Below are 15,284 nucleotides of genomic sequence, written 5' to 3' on the forward strand. Positions count from 1 at the left end.
GTTTGTCCTCAGTTTCATCTTGTAATATTGCTGGAAAAAGTACACAATTGGTTATTACTGTAAATGGCACCAAATGGTACAGTACTTCTTGTTTGACGGAATTCCAAATCATTTTACCCTGCCATCTCTAAGCAGGCCTAATTATGGCAACCTACTTATACAAATATGTGACCGTAAAATAAAACAACATAACGATGCATTTATTAACATGTCATAACAACTGATGCAGGCTACAAGCTGCTCTGTACTAAACAAATAACCCTGCGCCTGTGCCTATACACCATCCTCTCCAAATCGAAGCCCTAAATCCATTATCAGAGTGTGTAGCCTAATCAGTACCAACGCAGACGTCTTCATCTGCTTCGACATCCGTCGCGGAGTCATTTATCACACCGCGAGGCAACTCATGGCTGACCCTTAAATTATTACTCATATAGTGCTAGATATACATACTGATTAGACGCAGCAGGGGGAACACTGGGTCTTTACATCGACTGACTGCGAGAAGGAGGAGACGCTCCATCGCGCGCAGGACAGAAATATACACGTAGACCCGGAGACCTCTCCGTTCTTTTGAAAATACAAAATAGCCACCTTGTACCGTTGGCGGTCGGAAGAGTGTGAGAAAGTGCCTTTCCTTCGGTCGTTTTGTCTCGTCAATGAGACTGACGTTTACGGAGCCAGTGGGTTCTCTCGGCGCAAATAGGCTACTACAATCGTAACTCGATCTCCCCCTGTTTTGCGTCGCCCGTGGTTGGTAGGGTCCTCAGTAGTTACACATGTGTGGTTCTCACTGCTGGACGGCTTCATGCTCGAATCCTCTTCTTATTTCACTGCGCAGTCCTCTACTGTTGAGTGATCAGACTGCCTTCACTGTTGTTCCAGAGCAGTGAATATCTGCCAACAGCCCGTCGGCGACATTGGTATGTTTTATATTTCCATTGAGCTACGGGACTATCCTATCGTTTTGAAATAGCTGGAGTGAGAGTTGTGTTTGCCAGAACCTTTGTTTTACCACCGACTATTCCATTCAGAGAACAGCGACGCATTCCCTAGAAGTTGGAGCATCGTTTGGTGAAGTTTTGACACACCGATACCGAACAACAATGGGATTCTAATCGGACAAATCCACACCAGGTAGGGCCCTAAACTGTACTGTCATGTTGTAATTTCTTTATTTTAATATTGTCCAAATGATAAACACATTTATTATCCGGGTATTGGTTTGGCTAGTGTTTGCTTCCTGTGAGAGTTGTTGATAAATTACGCGCCGTTCGTTTTTTTTATTTTTTTTACAAGCGCTTGACATGAAAGGTGCCATAGAAATATCCCATTTAATATTTTTGAGGTACCGTCCGTAGCGTATATGTCTGTTGTGTATTGTGAAACTTCTGAACTACTTTGATCAGGATAAACTGGCATATGTGCATTTTATTCGATCACGCATTGTTGGACGCATTAAAATAGTTCACCTGGCGTGTGCACACGTGCTTAAAATAAGCTCCATTTAAAAAAAATTGTATTGCCTTTTGATTGCGTACAGCTGAAGGCCTACAGTAATTTTACGTTGTATTTAATCCATCCACACAACTATATGTCAGTTATTTAAAAAAATATATATTCAGCTCTCTGACATTGTTGCTATTTCGCAAACTTGGGAGACATTGCTGCCATGTATGAGTGCTATTGTTGTGGCTCATGTAGATGTATTCAGTCCTTTAACTTTTCTGCCAGGGTTAGTTTGTATCAGGTGCTCTTTGGCGTAAATCAGACAAATGCATAAAATGGAAAAATAATACATCGTTGTCTTCCTTCTCTACAAATGCGACAAATACATGATATGCAGCTCCACTGTATTATTAATACACTGTATCATTACGGTTTATATGGGACCTTTCGAAACACATAACAGTACACTGTAAAGCTTTCAGTTTGTCATCATTTCTGGGCATACGGTGTTGGTTATCCATAACGTGTGTTTCTTTATTATAAGGGACTGGCTTCGTCCTCTCACTGGCTCCTTAAAGCTGTAGCCTGACAGATTTATCTCCGTATAAGTAGTCTTAGGGCTCTATTCAATATGTATCGCTGAAGCGTTACAGATTGCGGATATAAATATACAAGTCATTTACATTGAGCTAACACATGCAGCGTTTACCGTGAATACAGGAACTTTGCCTTTAATTGTCAATTGCGCAATAAAGCGGCTCTTCAGCGTTACTGATTGAATATAGACCCTAGTCTTTATCCAACGGGGATGCCAACAATGCGATTTAACAGAATACGCTACCGGTATACCAAAATATTTGAAAAGCTTACAGTTCACATTCATTTTAAAAAGGACTATGAATCATGTCGTTGTCCCTTAGATAGACATGGAGTGTGTAGTGTGTGATTTGGCTGACTTCTTTGCCCTTCTTTTCCCCGGAGGCACTGAGCCTGGGGGTCCCTTTAGCCCACAGCAGAATTAAAATGTTCCGTAGTTCACATTCATTTGAATGTAACCCCCAGGTTAGGCTATTTTAAGATATGGGGTGAAACATTGTTTCAGGGTAATATTGGTTAAAGAAACAGCAGACCCGTAACAATGATTTATTAGACAATCAATATATACTTTATTACACATCAGAAACACCAGATTAAAGTGTAACGCTATCAAACATGTTGTAGTTATTTCAGTACATAGAGACTGTTTTCAGTGTTTGTTACAGGTCAACACTGTCACTTTGCAGTTGTAGATTATTTCATTGAGTTGCATAATGTTCTGTTTCATCTTGTTCTTAGAATCAGCACACCACGTTTAGTAAGTAGAAATAGGGACACACACACACACTAGCATTTTCCATACAACATTTGTTTTAATTCCATTCTCAATTTATTTTAAACATTGTAAAATTAGGTTGCACTCTTATCTCTTTTTTATTTGTTTTTAAATCAACTATTTCTAGTGGTTGACTCCAGTAGGTTTAGACCAGTGCCCTCTAAACAGCCTGGACATGGTGCAGACAGCCAGTGTAGGTGAAAAGACCCGAGGTATCTTCATGTACTGTAATTGCGTCTGAAAAATGAGACTGAAGATAGAGGCCGACGAAAGATTCCTGGATCCTCCTAAATAGGCCTTTGTTTGAACAGGGACTGGGCCGTATGGAGTTTAACCAGGCTATAATCTGGCACTGCATAGAGAGATTTCATACACAGTTCAACTATTACAGTTCAGTCTGGTGTGTTTCTCGGAGAGAGAAAGAGGCCAGATAGTTGTTCCGTTCTGTTCAAGCTGTCTCTCATTTTCACTCAGGTATTGTACATCTTTTGTGGTATTTTTGCTTAATTTTTTTCAAATAATTGTGCTCACTTTCATTGTGCGAGGAAGTTTTATATTATTTTTGATAACCTAACCTAATTTCTGTGTGGCCATACTTTGGTTTGTAGCCAGCCGGTCTTCTGAGCAGGCACAGGGATCCTGCCGTTCTTCTGAGTAGGCACAGGGATCCTGCCGTTCTTCTGAGTAGGCACAGGGAGCCTGCCGTTCTTCTGAGCAGGCACAGGGCTGTTGTTGGGCAGACAACTGGGTTGTCGTACAGTGTAAACGCATCTGTTTGGTTTAGTGTGGTCTACACCCAGCCTACTTAACGTATGGCACTGGCATCCACATACAGGACTGCTATGCGTCCTCTAGATGTGTCCTCTAGATGCCTGCTGGATGTCATTTGATCCTGTGACCCTTCAATTATATAACTGAAATTGTTGCAAAGGGGAACTGTATGATTAGGCTAGGTAATCAAGAACCACAATGAAAGATATTTAATTGCCTTTTAGTGAGGAAATTGCTGTATTTAAATTCCGCCCTAAACAATAACCTTTAAGACCAATATTTTGAAGGTAATAAGCAAAAGTTAGTTTGTGAAAAACGAAAATAAATGTATATTATTTATGTCTAGATTTGAGGACCGGAACATGATGTATTTGACACACCTTCTTTGCAGAAGGTATTTTCTTTATGAAACCGCCCCTGGTAGGCCTTTTACAGACGAATGTTTCTATTGCTGCGAAACAAATGGTTCCCGGGTGGGTGGAGGGTGGTGAGGTGGGGTGTTTGAGGTGGGGTGGAGCTGTGAGGTGGGGTGGAGCGGAGTGGGGTGGAGTGGGGTGAGGTGGGGTGAGGTGGAGGGGGTGAGGTGGGGTGGGGTGGAGTGGGGTGAGGTGGAGCAGGGTGGAGCGGGGTGGAGTGGGGTGGGGTGGGGTGAGGTGGAGCAGGGTGGAGCGGGGTGGAGTGGGGTGAGGTGAGGTGAGGTGGAGGGAGTGGGGTGAGGTGGAGTGGGGTGGGCAGGTCAAATTCATTTGAAGTGCAGTCGTAATCAATTTCTGACGTAGCTTGGTGCACTAGGGGATGTCGATCTCCCATGTCCAAAAATTTGATTTTATTAGTTCACATTAACTCTCAGATGATTGATGGGATCACTTTGGAGATCTGAGGTTTCATTTGTTACTCATACGTAGCCAGTGATTCTTTAAAACCCTCGTGACAGGGCCTTTGGTGGCGGTGGTGCGGGGTACTTTGGAAGGAGAGAAGGCATTATTTGTTACTATAACGATGTTAATAAAGTCGCGTTTGGCCGTCGTGATCCTCACTCTAAATCCATGCCCAGGTGTGACCGGTTGAAAGACGGTTGCCACTTGTCATTCTGATCACATCAACAGTGTGCGTTCTTATTCAGGAGTAGGCGTTACTTCCCTGTGTGCACCAGATGGTTCATTCTGTGTAAATATAGCCTCTAATTCATTTTTCAGTGACATATTGAAGTGTTAATTCTGTCAAATGTGCCTAAGTTTCATTAATACTATCGGATCAATGCCGTTTGAACAGAAGACCCGGTACTTCACCTCAGAGGCTTGCCAAACGATAGGGCAAGAGAGAGACGTAAAGGCCTGGAGTAGAGAATCCCTCCTCTCCTTAGACAGACGGTGGCCATGGTATAGCAACCATGAAAACTGAAGCGAGGCCAAGGTAGAGCGACAGATGTATAGAAGAGGAGGGAGTAAGGGAATAGCCACCAAGGGCATGCACAAGGCTGATTCACCAGCAGCTTGTTAAGTGTGGTGCGTGAGCAGTGCAGCAGAGGAGAGGAGCGGCGGCACCAACCGCCACACTCTGCCTGGAATAGCGTGTTTCATTGGAGCAGGGCTCATTGCAGCCCAGCCATGCTGAAACGGGGGAGGGTCGGAGGTGAGGAGGAGGGGAGGGACGAGGAGAGGCTCCCTTCCGCCATGGGCAAGCAGTGCACAGTGCACACCAGCCCCAGCCAAGCTCCCGAGCAGCTCCCAGCTCACTGAGTTGAGTGCACCTGTGAAGTGGTGGCGTGGTGGGACGAGGGAAGGGAAAGGGAGGACAGCTCCTCTGTCTGTCTGTGACTTTGTCAATCACAACATATCACAGGGAGAGATTGGAGAGGGGAAAGGTGAATGTTTGTGATTTAGTGAAGCCCCCCCATTTATTTAATATGCACACAAGCACACACACACACACACTTCCTCCCCCCACACACACACTTCCTCCCCCTGACACATCCCCGCCCAACATCCCCCACCCACCCTCCCTCCCTCCCTCCCACTCTTCGAGGGAGGCGATTTGTTATGATAGCAGCATGTGAACCTTAATGAAAGGCAGCTGTGTGTGGGGATGTTATTCTGGCCCAGTGAACCCCCCACACACACACACACACACACACACACACACACACACACACACACACACACACACACACACACACACACTCCTCAATACACCTGCTAAAACACATTTATGTATTGCTCTGTTGCCAGTCCGATGGCGATGGCTGCTGATGCAATGAACAGCACTACAGAGAGTCAGTGTATTATTAGAGTGGAAACCCCTCTGTGTGTCTCTGTAATGATGCACAAGCACACACACACACACACACACACACACACACACACACACACACACACACACCTGGCTCTATCGTTTTTCCCCGTGTCCAACTCCAACCACCAGATTTATTTAGCCCTTCCTAACATCAGCCAATTGTCTTTCCCTATGAACCTCACTAAAATATGAATGGACTCCCCCTTTCCAGGCACTAGGCTTTGACGGCATTATGTCAGCGTCTAAAATTATGATGGATTTCTTTGTTGTTGTTGCCATCTCTGGTACATGTAGGCCCACTGTAAACACACGTTGTTTCATAATATCTCAAAATGTAGGATCATTTATTGGGGGCTCTGGTACATGTAGGCCCACTGTAAACACACGTTGTTTCATAATATCTCAAAATGTAGGATCATTTATTGGGGGCTCTGGTACATGTAGGCTCACTGTAAACACACGTTGTTTCACAATATCTCAAAATGTAGAATCATTTATTGGGGGCTCTGGTACATGTAGGCCCACTGTAAACACACGTTGTTTCACAATATCTCAAAATGTAGGATCATTTATTGGGGGCTCTGGTACATGTAGGCCCACTGTAAACACACGTTGTTTCACAATATCTCAAAATGTAGGATCATTTATTGGGGGCTCTGGTACATGTAGGCCCACTGTAAACACACGTTGTTTCACAATATCTCAAAATGTAGGATCATTTATTGGGGGCTCTGGTACATGTAGGCCCACTGTAAACACACGTTGTTTCACAATATCTCAAAATGTAGGATCATTTATTGGGGGCTCTGGTACATGTAGGCCCACTGTAAACACACGTTGTTTCACAATATCTCAAAATGTAGGATCATTTATTGGGGGCTCTGATACATGTAGGCCCACTGTAAACACACGTTGTTTCACAATATCTCAAAATGTAGGATCATTTATTGGGGGCTCTGGTACATGTAGGCCCACTGTAAACACACGTTGTTTCACAATATCTCAAAATGTAGGATCATTTATTGGGGGCTCTGGTACATGTAGGCCCACTGTAAACACACGTTGTTTCACAATATCTCAAAATGTAGGATCATTTATTGGGGGCTCTGGTACATGTAGGCCCACTGTAAACACACGTTGTTTCACAATATCTCAAAATGTAGGATCATTTATTGGGGGCTCTGGTACATGTAGGCCCACTGTAAACACACGTTGTTTCATAATATCTCAAAATGTAGGATCATTTATTGGGGGCTCTGGTACATGTAGGCCCACTGTAAACACACGTTGTTTCACAATATCTCAAAATGTAGGATCATTTATTGGGGGCTCTGGTACATGTAGGCCCACTGTAAACACACGTTGTTTCATAATATCTCAAAATGTAGGATCATTTATTGGGGGCTCTGGTACATGTAGGCCCACTGTAAACTCACGTTGTTTCACTGTGGAGTTATGTGGTTGGTTGGACAAAGATAGTTTGCCAACAACTGTTACGTGTAAAATATGGTTCAAACATACGTTTCTTCCAGAAGTTTGCCGAATCTCTTGTGTTAGATGGAACCATATGGTTTGATGTGAAATGAAAATGTGGTCTGTGAACCAACAACGAATAGAGATCTGGAGGTGTGAAAATGTGTTCGGTGCGAAAACAAAAATAAAAGATGTACTCTTTCCGTTGGCTCGACAATGCTCAATCCCGCTCACTCTGTCCCTGAATTTGATGGTGTTTGGAACACAACATCCTGGTTCTCCCTTGCAGAATACCTGCTTTGGTGCTTACTTTTGTGCTATTAAAGTGTTGCAAAATGCTATTGTCAGTTCTTATTGTTACCTGCTTAAAAATATTTAAAAACCCAATTTCATAAATCACTTTTTCAATACAAACAGAATTGATGAAAAAGCTGTAACAGAATATTAGACATGCTGTACAGCTCTTAAGACACTACTTATTGACATATTATGTCAGTGGACCATCCATGTACCACCAGCCAATGGCCATATTGGCACACATTAGAGGAACGCTCAATTGGAGTTGAGACATTGACCCTCGGCAGTGAGCGGTCTATGCCAGTTACTTGCTGTGATGGGGATGTAATGAGGTGTGTGTGTGTGTGTGTGTGTGCGTGAGTGTGTCTGGACGCCAGTGAGGGCAGTGGGCAGGATGGGGCTGCCCAGAGTCCGACTCCTGGATCATTTGTCCTGAACCTTCCCCCCTTACCTTCCTCCACACACGCCATATCTCACCTCCAGGCTCCCTACACGCCATACCTCACCTCCAGGCTCCCCACATGTCACATCAGGCTCCCCACACGCCACACCTCACCTCCAGGCTCCCCACATGCCATACCTCACCTCCAGGCTCCCCACACGCCACACCTCACCTCCAGGCTCCCCACACGCCACACCTCACCTCCAGGCTCCCCACATGCCACACCTCACCTCCAGGCTCCCTACACGCCATACCTCACCTCCAGGCTCCCCACACGCCACACCTCACCTCCAGGCTCCCCACACGCCACACCTCACCTCCAGGCTCCCCACACGCCACATCTCACCTCCAGGCTCCCCACATGCCACACCTCACCTCCAGGCTCCCTACACGCCATACCTCACCTCCAGGCTCCCCACACGCCACACCTCACCTCCAGGCTCCCCACACGCCACACCTCACCTCCAGGCTCCCCACACGCCACACCTCACCTCCAGGCTCCCCACATGCCACATCAGGCTCCCCACACACCACACCTCACCTCCAGGCTCCCCACATGCCACATCAGGCTCCCCACACGCCACACCTCACCTCCAGGCTCCCCACACGCCATACCTCACCTCCAGGCTCCCCACACGCCATACCTCACCTCCAGGCCCCCCACACGCCACACCTCACCTCCAGGCTCCCCAGATGCCATACCTCACCTCCGGGCTCCCCACACGCCATACCTCACCTCCAGGCTCCCCACAAGCCATACCTCACCTCCAGGCTCCCCACACGCCATACCTCATCTCCAGGCTCCCCAGATGCCATATCTCACCTCCGGCTCCCCACACTTCCTCCAGCTGGGGAGGGATGATGTATGCCTTCAAACATTCATGATGGATGCATAGTGTGTCGCTCCACTGCGTGTGTGTGTCGCTCCACTGTGTGTGTGTGTGTCGCTCCACTGCGTGTGTGTGTGTCGCTCCACTGTGTGTGTCGCTCCACTGTGTGTGTGTGTGTCGCTCCTCTGTGTGTGTGTCGCTCCACTGCGTGTGTCGCTCCACTGCGTGTGTGTCGCTCCACTGTGTGTGTGTGTCGCTCCACTGCATGTGTGTCGCTCCACTGCGTGTGTGTCGCTCCACTGCGTGTGTGTGTCGCTCCACTGCGTGTGTGTCGCTCCACTGCGTGTGTGTCGCTCCACTGCGTGTGTGTGTCGCTCCACTGCGTGTGTGTGTCGCTCCACTGTGTGTGTGTGTCACTCCACTGTGTGTGTGTCGCTCCACTGCGTACGTGTCTCTCCACTGTGTGTGTGTGTCGCTCCACTCTGTGTGTGTCGCTCCACTGCGTGTGTGTCGCTCCACTGCGTGTGTGTGTCGCTCCACTGCGTGTGTGTGTCGCTCCACTGTGTGTGTGTCGCTCCACTGCCTGTGTGTGTCGCACCACTGCGTGTGTGTCGCTCCACTGTGTGTGTCGCTCCACTGCGTGTGTGTGTCGCTCCACTGCGTGTGTGTCGCTCCACTGCGTGTGTGTCGCTCCACTGCGTGTGTGTGTCGCTCCACTGCGTGTGTGTGTCGCTCCACTGTGTGTGTGTGTCACTCCACTGTGTGTGTGTCGCTCCACTGCGTACGTGTCTCTCCACTGCGTGTGTGTGTCGCTCCACTCTGTGTGTGTCGCTCCACTGCGTGTGTGTCGCTCCACTGCGTGTGTGTGTCGCTCCACTGCGTGTGTGTGTCGCTCCACTGTGTGTGTGTCGCTCCACTGCCTGTGTGTGTCGCTCCACTGCGTGTGTGTCGCTCCACTGTGTGTGTCGCTCCACTGCGTGTGTGTGTCGCTCCACTGCGTGTGTGTGTGTCACTCCACTGTGTGTGTGTCGCTCCACTGTGTGTGTGTCGCTCCACTGTGTGTGTGTCGCTCCACTGTGTGTGTGTCGCTCCACTGCGTATGTGTGTCGCTCCACTGCGTGTGTGTGTCGCTCCAATGCGTGTGTGTGTCGCTCCACTGTGTGTGTGTCGCTCCACTGCGTGTGTGTCGCTCCACTGCGTGTGTGTCACTCCACTGCGCGTGTGTGTCGCTCCACTGCGCGTGTGTGTCGCTCCACTGCATGTGTGTCGCTCCACTGCGTCTGTGTGTGTCGCTCCACAGCGTGTGTGTCGCTCCACTGCGTGTGTGTGTGTCGCTCCACTGCGTGTGTGTGTGTGTCGCTCCACTGCGTGTGTCTGTGTCACTCCACTGTGTCTGTGTGTCGCTCCACTGTGTGTGTCGCTCCACTGCGTGTGTGTCGATCCACTGCGTGTGTGTCGCTCCACTGCGCGTGTGTGTCGCTCCACTGCGCGTGTGTGTCGCTCCACTGCGTGTGTCGCTCCACTGCGTGTGTGTGTGTGTCGCTCCACTGCGTGTGTGTGTCGCTCTACTGTGTGTGTGTCACTCCACTGCGTCTGTGTCGCTCCACTGCGTGTGTGTCGCTCCACTGCGTGTGTGTGTCACTCCACTGTGTCTGTGTGTCGCTCCACTGTGTGTATCGCTCCACTGTGTGTGTCGCTCCACTGCGTGTGTGTCACTCCACTGCGCGTGTGTGTCGCTCCACTGCGCGTGTGTGTCTCTCCACTGCGTGTGTGTGTCGCTCTACTGCGTGTGTGTCGCTCCACTGCGTGTGTGTGTGTCGCTCCACTGTGTGTGTGTCGCTCCACTGTGTGTGTGTCGCTCCACTGTGTGTGGGTCGCTCCACTGTGTGTGTCGCTCCACTGCGTATGTGTGTTGCTCCACTGCGTGTGTGTGTCGCTCCAATGCGTGTGTGTGTCGCTCCACTGTGTGTGTGTCGCTCCACTGCGTGTGTGTCGCTCCACTGCGTGTGTGTGTGTCGCTCCACTGCGTGTGTGTCACTCCACTGTGTCTGTGTGTCGCTCCACTGTGTGTGTCGCTCCACTGTGTGTGTGTCGCTCCACTGCGTGTGTGTCACTCCACTGCGCGTGTGTGTCGCTCCACTGCGCGTGTGTGTCGCTCCACTGCGTGTGTGTGTCGCTCCACTGCATGTGTGTCGCTCCACTGCGTCTGTGTGTGTCGCTCCACAGCGTGTGTGTCGCTCCACTGCGTGTGTGTGTGTCGCTCCACTGCGTGTGTGTGTGTGTCGCTCCACTGCGTGTGTGTGTGTGTCGCTCCACTGCGTGTGTGTGTGTCACTCCACTGTGTCTGTGTGTCGCTCCACTGTGTGTGTCGCTCCACTGTGTGTGTGTCGCTCCACTGTGTGTGTGTCGATCCACTGTGTGTGTGTCGATCCACTGCGTGTGTGTCGCTCCACTGCGCGTGTGTGTCGCTCCACTGCGGGTGTGTCGCTCCACTGCGTGTGTGTGTGTGTTGCTCCACTGCGTGTGTGTGTCGCTCCACTGTGTGTGTGTCACTCCACTGCGTGTGTGTGTCGCTCCACTGTGTGTGTGTCGCTCCACTGTGTGTGTGTCGCTCCACTGTGTGTGTGTGTCGCTCCACTGTGTGTGTGTGTGTTTGTCCCTCCACTGTGTGTGTGTGTGTGTGTGTGTGTGTGTGTGTGTGTGTGTGTCGCTCCACTGTGTGTGTGTGTGTGTGTGTGTGTCGATCCACTGCGTGTGTGTCGCTCCACTGCGCGTGTGTGTCGCTCCACTGCGGGTGTGTCGCTCCACTGCGTGTGTGTGTGTGTCGCTCCACTGCGTGTGTGTGTCGCTCCACTGTGTGTGTGTCACTCCACTGCGTGTGTGTGTGTCGATCCACTGTGTGTGTGTCGCTCCACTGTGTGTGTGTCGCTCCACTGCGTGTGTGTGTCGCTCCACTGTGTGTGTGTCGCTCCACTGTGTGTGTGTCGCTCCACTGTGTGTGTGTGTCGCTCCACTGTGTGTGTGTGTGTGTTTGTCCCTCCGCTGCTCTGTTGCCTCAGGGGTCTCCTGGTTATGTGTGCGTTCATGAGTATCATCTGTGAGAGAGCGCGAGTTCCACCATTATTAATTGACCCTCCAGCGTCAAGCAGAACATGTACCATTCCCCAGCTGTTGCATTTATTAATCCCAACGGTTAAAGATGTACGACATGTACACCCTTTACTCAAAGATCTAGTGGTGTATCTCTCCCAAGTGTCTGAGATGTACAGTAAGATAAATAATAATAATGATAATTGAAAATGTAAAGAATTGTCATAGTTTTTTGTGTTATGGTTGAGGTGATGTTGCTTTGTCGTCTTTACTGTTTGAAATGGAACATGTATTTATAGACCTCTTAATGGCTGACTTCTGTATTTTCGTGACTGATGTTTCCTCATAGTACAGTATGCCAAGTGTGCTTTCCTCACACCGCCCTGCTCCATTCGCTTACCATGCTCCCTCCGTAACCATTTCTGATTGGCTGCTGGTCTTCCTCATGCCCAATATTCCGTCAGGCGTGTAGGATAGGTCAGCTCAACACCATGTGACCTAGCCCCTATTCTGCCTTACCTGTTTAAAATGAGGGCGCTGCTCGGCCACAGAGGAACCCCGCTGAGCAACTTGTGTACAGTCACAGGAGTACTGTACTGAATATAAGTAGCCTACAGTCATGGCAATACTGTATATGAAAAAAGCTATCTGTGAGTGACTGATTAAAAAACGCTTTGGACAAGAGCTCAGCTTGAAGGTAATGAAGTGATTATTCTCTCTGTAATTTGAATGTAATGTCTTAGTTTCAGACACCAGATACCCTGCGTGTTCTTTGATATATGGCGTTATTGATTTGAATGTGCTCGAAGAATTGACGATAATATCGTGTTTAAAAATAGGCCCGAGAAATTTCCTCTGACATTCAGTAATTGAAAATGGCGATTTCCCTTTCAGCATGGCTGATATTACAGTAGTCTTGTGGAGACGTGATGCTTTGAAGCGTAGCTTCTCTTGCTTATGCCTGCTTTTAATCTCTCTGAACTCTACCTTTTCCTTTTCACAGCAGAGATATGTTTGACCTGTGTGTTTTCTTCTGTGCTGCGTCTTACTCCTGTAACGTTATTTCTCGTACATATCTGGCTTGTTCTTTCACTCAGCAGAGCAGATATTTTTTGACCGGCGTGTCGCTGCTCTGTGCTGGCATTTTTCACGTTCCACATCTTGCTCTCCCGTATCTCTGCCCATGTCGCAATCTATATTTTATGAACGCTGCAGTAAATAAACGGTTGGTCATGAACACAAACATGAACCGTGTTCCCCCCATGGTTTTCCTACAGTCAGGGGGGAGGAGGGGGGGAGGGGTCACAGAACGGTGAAGCAGACTTGTTTCTCTTGTTTGGATCAAGCTATCGTTCTCCTCTTTTCTTTGTGGCTGAGCCTGGGTCTGATTCAGCCATTCAGTTCAGTGAGAGCCAGGGCCGGAGCTGAGGCTAACCCACCCTACGCTTTTTGGAGAGAGATCAACATTCCTACAAAGTCCAGCTTTGTGGCCAGAATGAGTAGAGTAGACTGAGACTGAGATGCTGTAACCTCTTCAGACCAAAGCCGAGCCAGCCAGGAACAGATATGTTCATTAAAGTGACAATAGATTGGGGGGTGATTTCACCCCTCTCTTTCTCATGTGCACACACGCACACAGACACAGTCAAACACACACACACACTATCCACTATCCGGACTACATGTTTCTAGTGATGGGGGGGGGGGCGATACAATTACATATTGGGATATAATATATTATAATATATTGGCAGTATCACAATATTATTTGTGCACTAGTTGGCTGTACCTGCTCCAAAACTCCAGTATTTTTCCTTCATGTTTTGTTCTCCATCTTCTTTATAAATAGGGAGCCAATATGTTTTCAGCACTTTTATTTCCCTGACTGATCAAGACTCGTTTTCTCATGGTCTCTGTTGATTCTCTGCAGCAGACATATGGTGCGCAATACGTTTGGAACATCGAATGGCAATACATATGGTATTGGCGTCTAAGTATCCTGATAGTATTGTACCGTGAGATCCCTGACAATTCAAACCGTACATGTTTCCTCAAGTGCTCCTTCCCTGTTGTTGTTATAACGACCGACCATTCCAGTTGAGCCAAAGTGATCATGGCAGGTGTAAATAGAGGACGTATCCCAAATGGCACCCTGTTCCCTATGTAGAGCACTACTTTTTACTATCGGGCCCACAGGAGTGCACTATATAGGTACTAGGGTGCCATTTGGGACACAAAGAGAAGAATGTGACCCTTTGCTCTCGTTGAGAATGAGTTGTTTATACATGTTCTTGGATTGGGTTGGTTTTTAGCAATTACAGAGAAAATGGTTTGAAAATATTTATTTCGCTATTGTGGTTAGATTAGCTTTGTGTGATTAGGCTACATTTCAATTATTTTGCTCAGCTGTTTTGGAGAGTGTGCATGGATTAAATGAATGAATCACGCATACTGTTTTGATCTCTGTTGCAGTCTTCTACAATTTGTAGTCTGCAGTAATTTATTATCGTTATTATTACTGAGAGAACTCCAGAACTGTTTATATGGGTTCACATGAGCCCAGGTTTGTTAATGGCAATGGGAGCCATTTTTGGAGAGCTTTCATTTACGTGTGTTTGACTTCAGTTTATGGGCGCTTTCAGTTGGAATTCAACATCCCACACATTTTATCCTTTTAGAATTTTCTGCAGCACCACAAGATATAGAATTGCACTCTTCCTCAAGTCTAGATGGGGTGGATTGGCACGCAGGTATCATGTTATGTCTGTGGCCAATGGTTTGGAAATGGGAATGAGGCTTTGCTTCTGATTGATCATAGGCAAATCAAATGTCACCTGGCTCGGAGTGGTGTGCTTCTCAAGTACTGAATTTGGCAAGGAGATTCTGCTGCTGTCGGCGAAGAGGATGTGTGTGCGTGTGTGTGTGTGTGTGTGGATAAGAAGGGAAATAGAAAACGAAACGAACGACACTTGAAAGAAATAATGAAGGTTATTGAAATGGAGTGTAATACATCTTGCATATTGAGCCTCGCTACTTGTTAAATTGACAGGCCCTAACCAGAAAGAAATTTGCCTGATGGATGATTTGGGGCCGTCTAATGGCTACAAGCACTTGAAAAATGAAACCATCGACCCATCCGCTCCTCAAGTTTTCCATAGTCTTAATGAGAACGAGTGGTTAGGAAAGAGAGAAAGAGGTGGAGGGGGGAAATGAAAAACTAAACTCTGGCAGCTAGGCTAACTCTGGCAGCTAGGCTAACTCTGGCAGC

General features: G+C 47.9%; 1 protein-coding gene across 12 annotated transcripts in view; it reads left to right on the forward strand.

Annotated features, from left to right (window-relative positions):
• The first annotated feature begins 506 nt into the window (after nt 1-506).
• Nucleotides 507-15,284, forward strand: part of LOC106602442 (teneurin-3) — a 393,330-nt gene continuing 378,552 nt past the window's right edge. For 6 of the 12 annotated variants that reach the window (XM_045716620.1, XM_045716621.1, XM_045716622.1 and 3 more), the window contains exon 1: nt 508-1,137. The gene's annotated coding sequence lies outside the window, so the exon portion shown is untranslated. Of the gene's footprint in view, nt 1,138-15,284 lie in introns of all 12 variants that reach the window. The other 6 variants (XM_045716619.1, XM_045716624.1, XM_045716629.1 and 3 more) reach the window with 4 other exon arrangements.

Source organism: Salmo salar, chromosome ssa04 (genome assembly GCF_905237065.1).
Source record: "Salmo salar chromosome ssa04, Ssal_v3.1, whole genome shotgun sequence".
In the NCBI taxonomy this organism is placed as follows: Eukaryota; Metazoa; Chordata; class Actinopteri; order Salmoniformes; family Salmonidae; genus Salmo; species Salmo salar.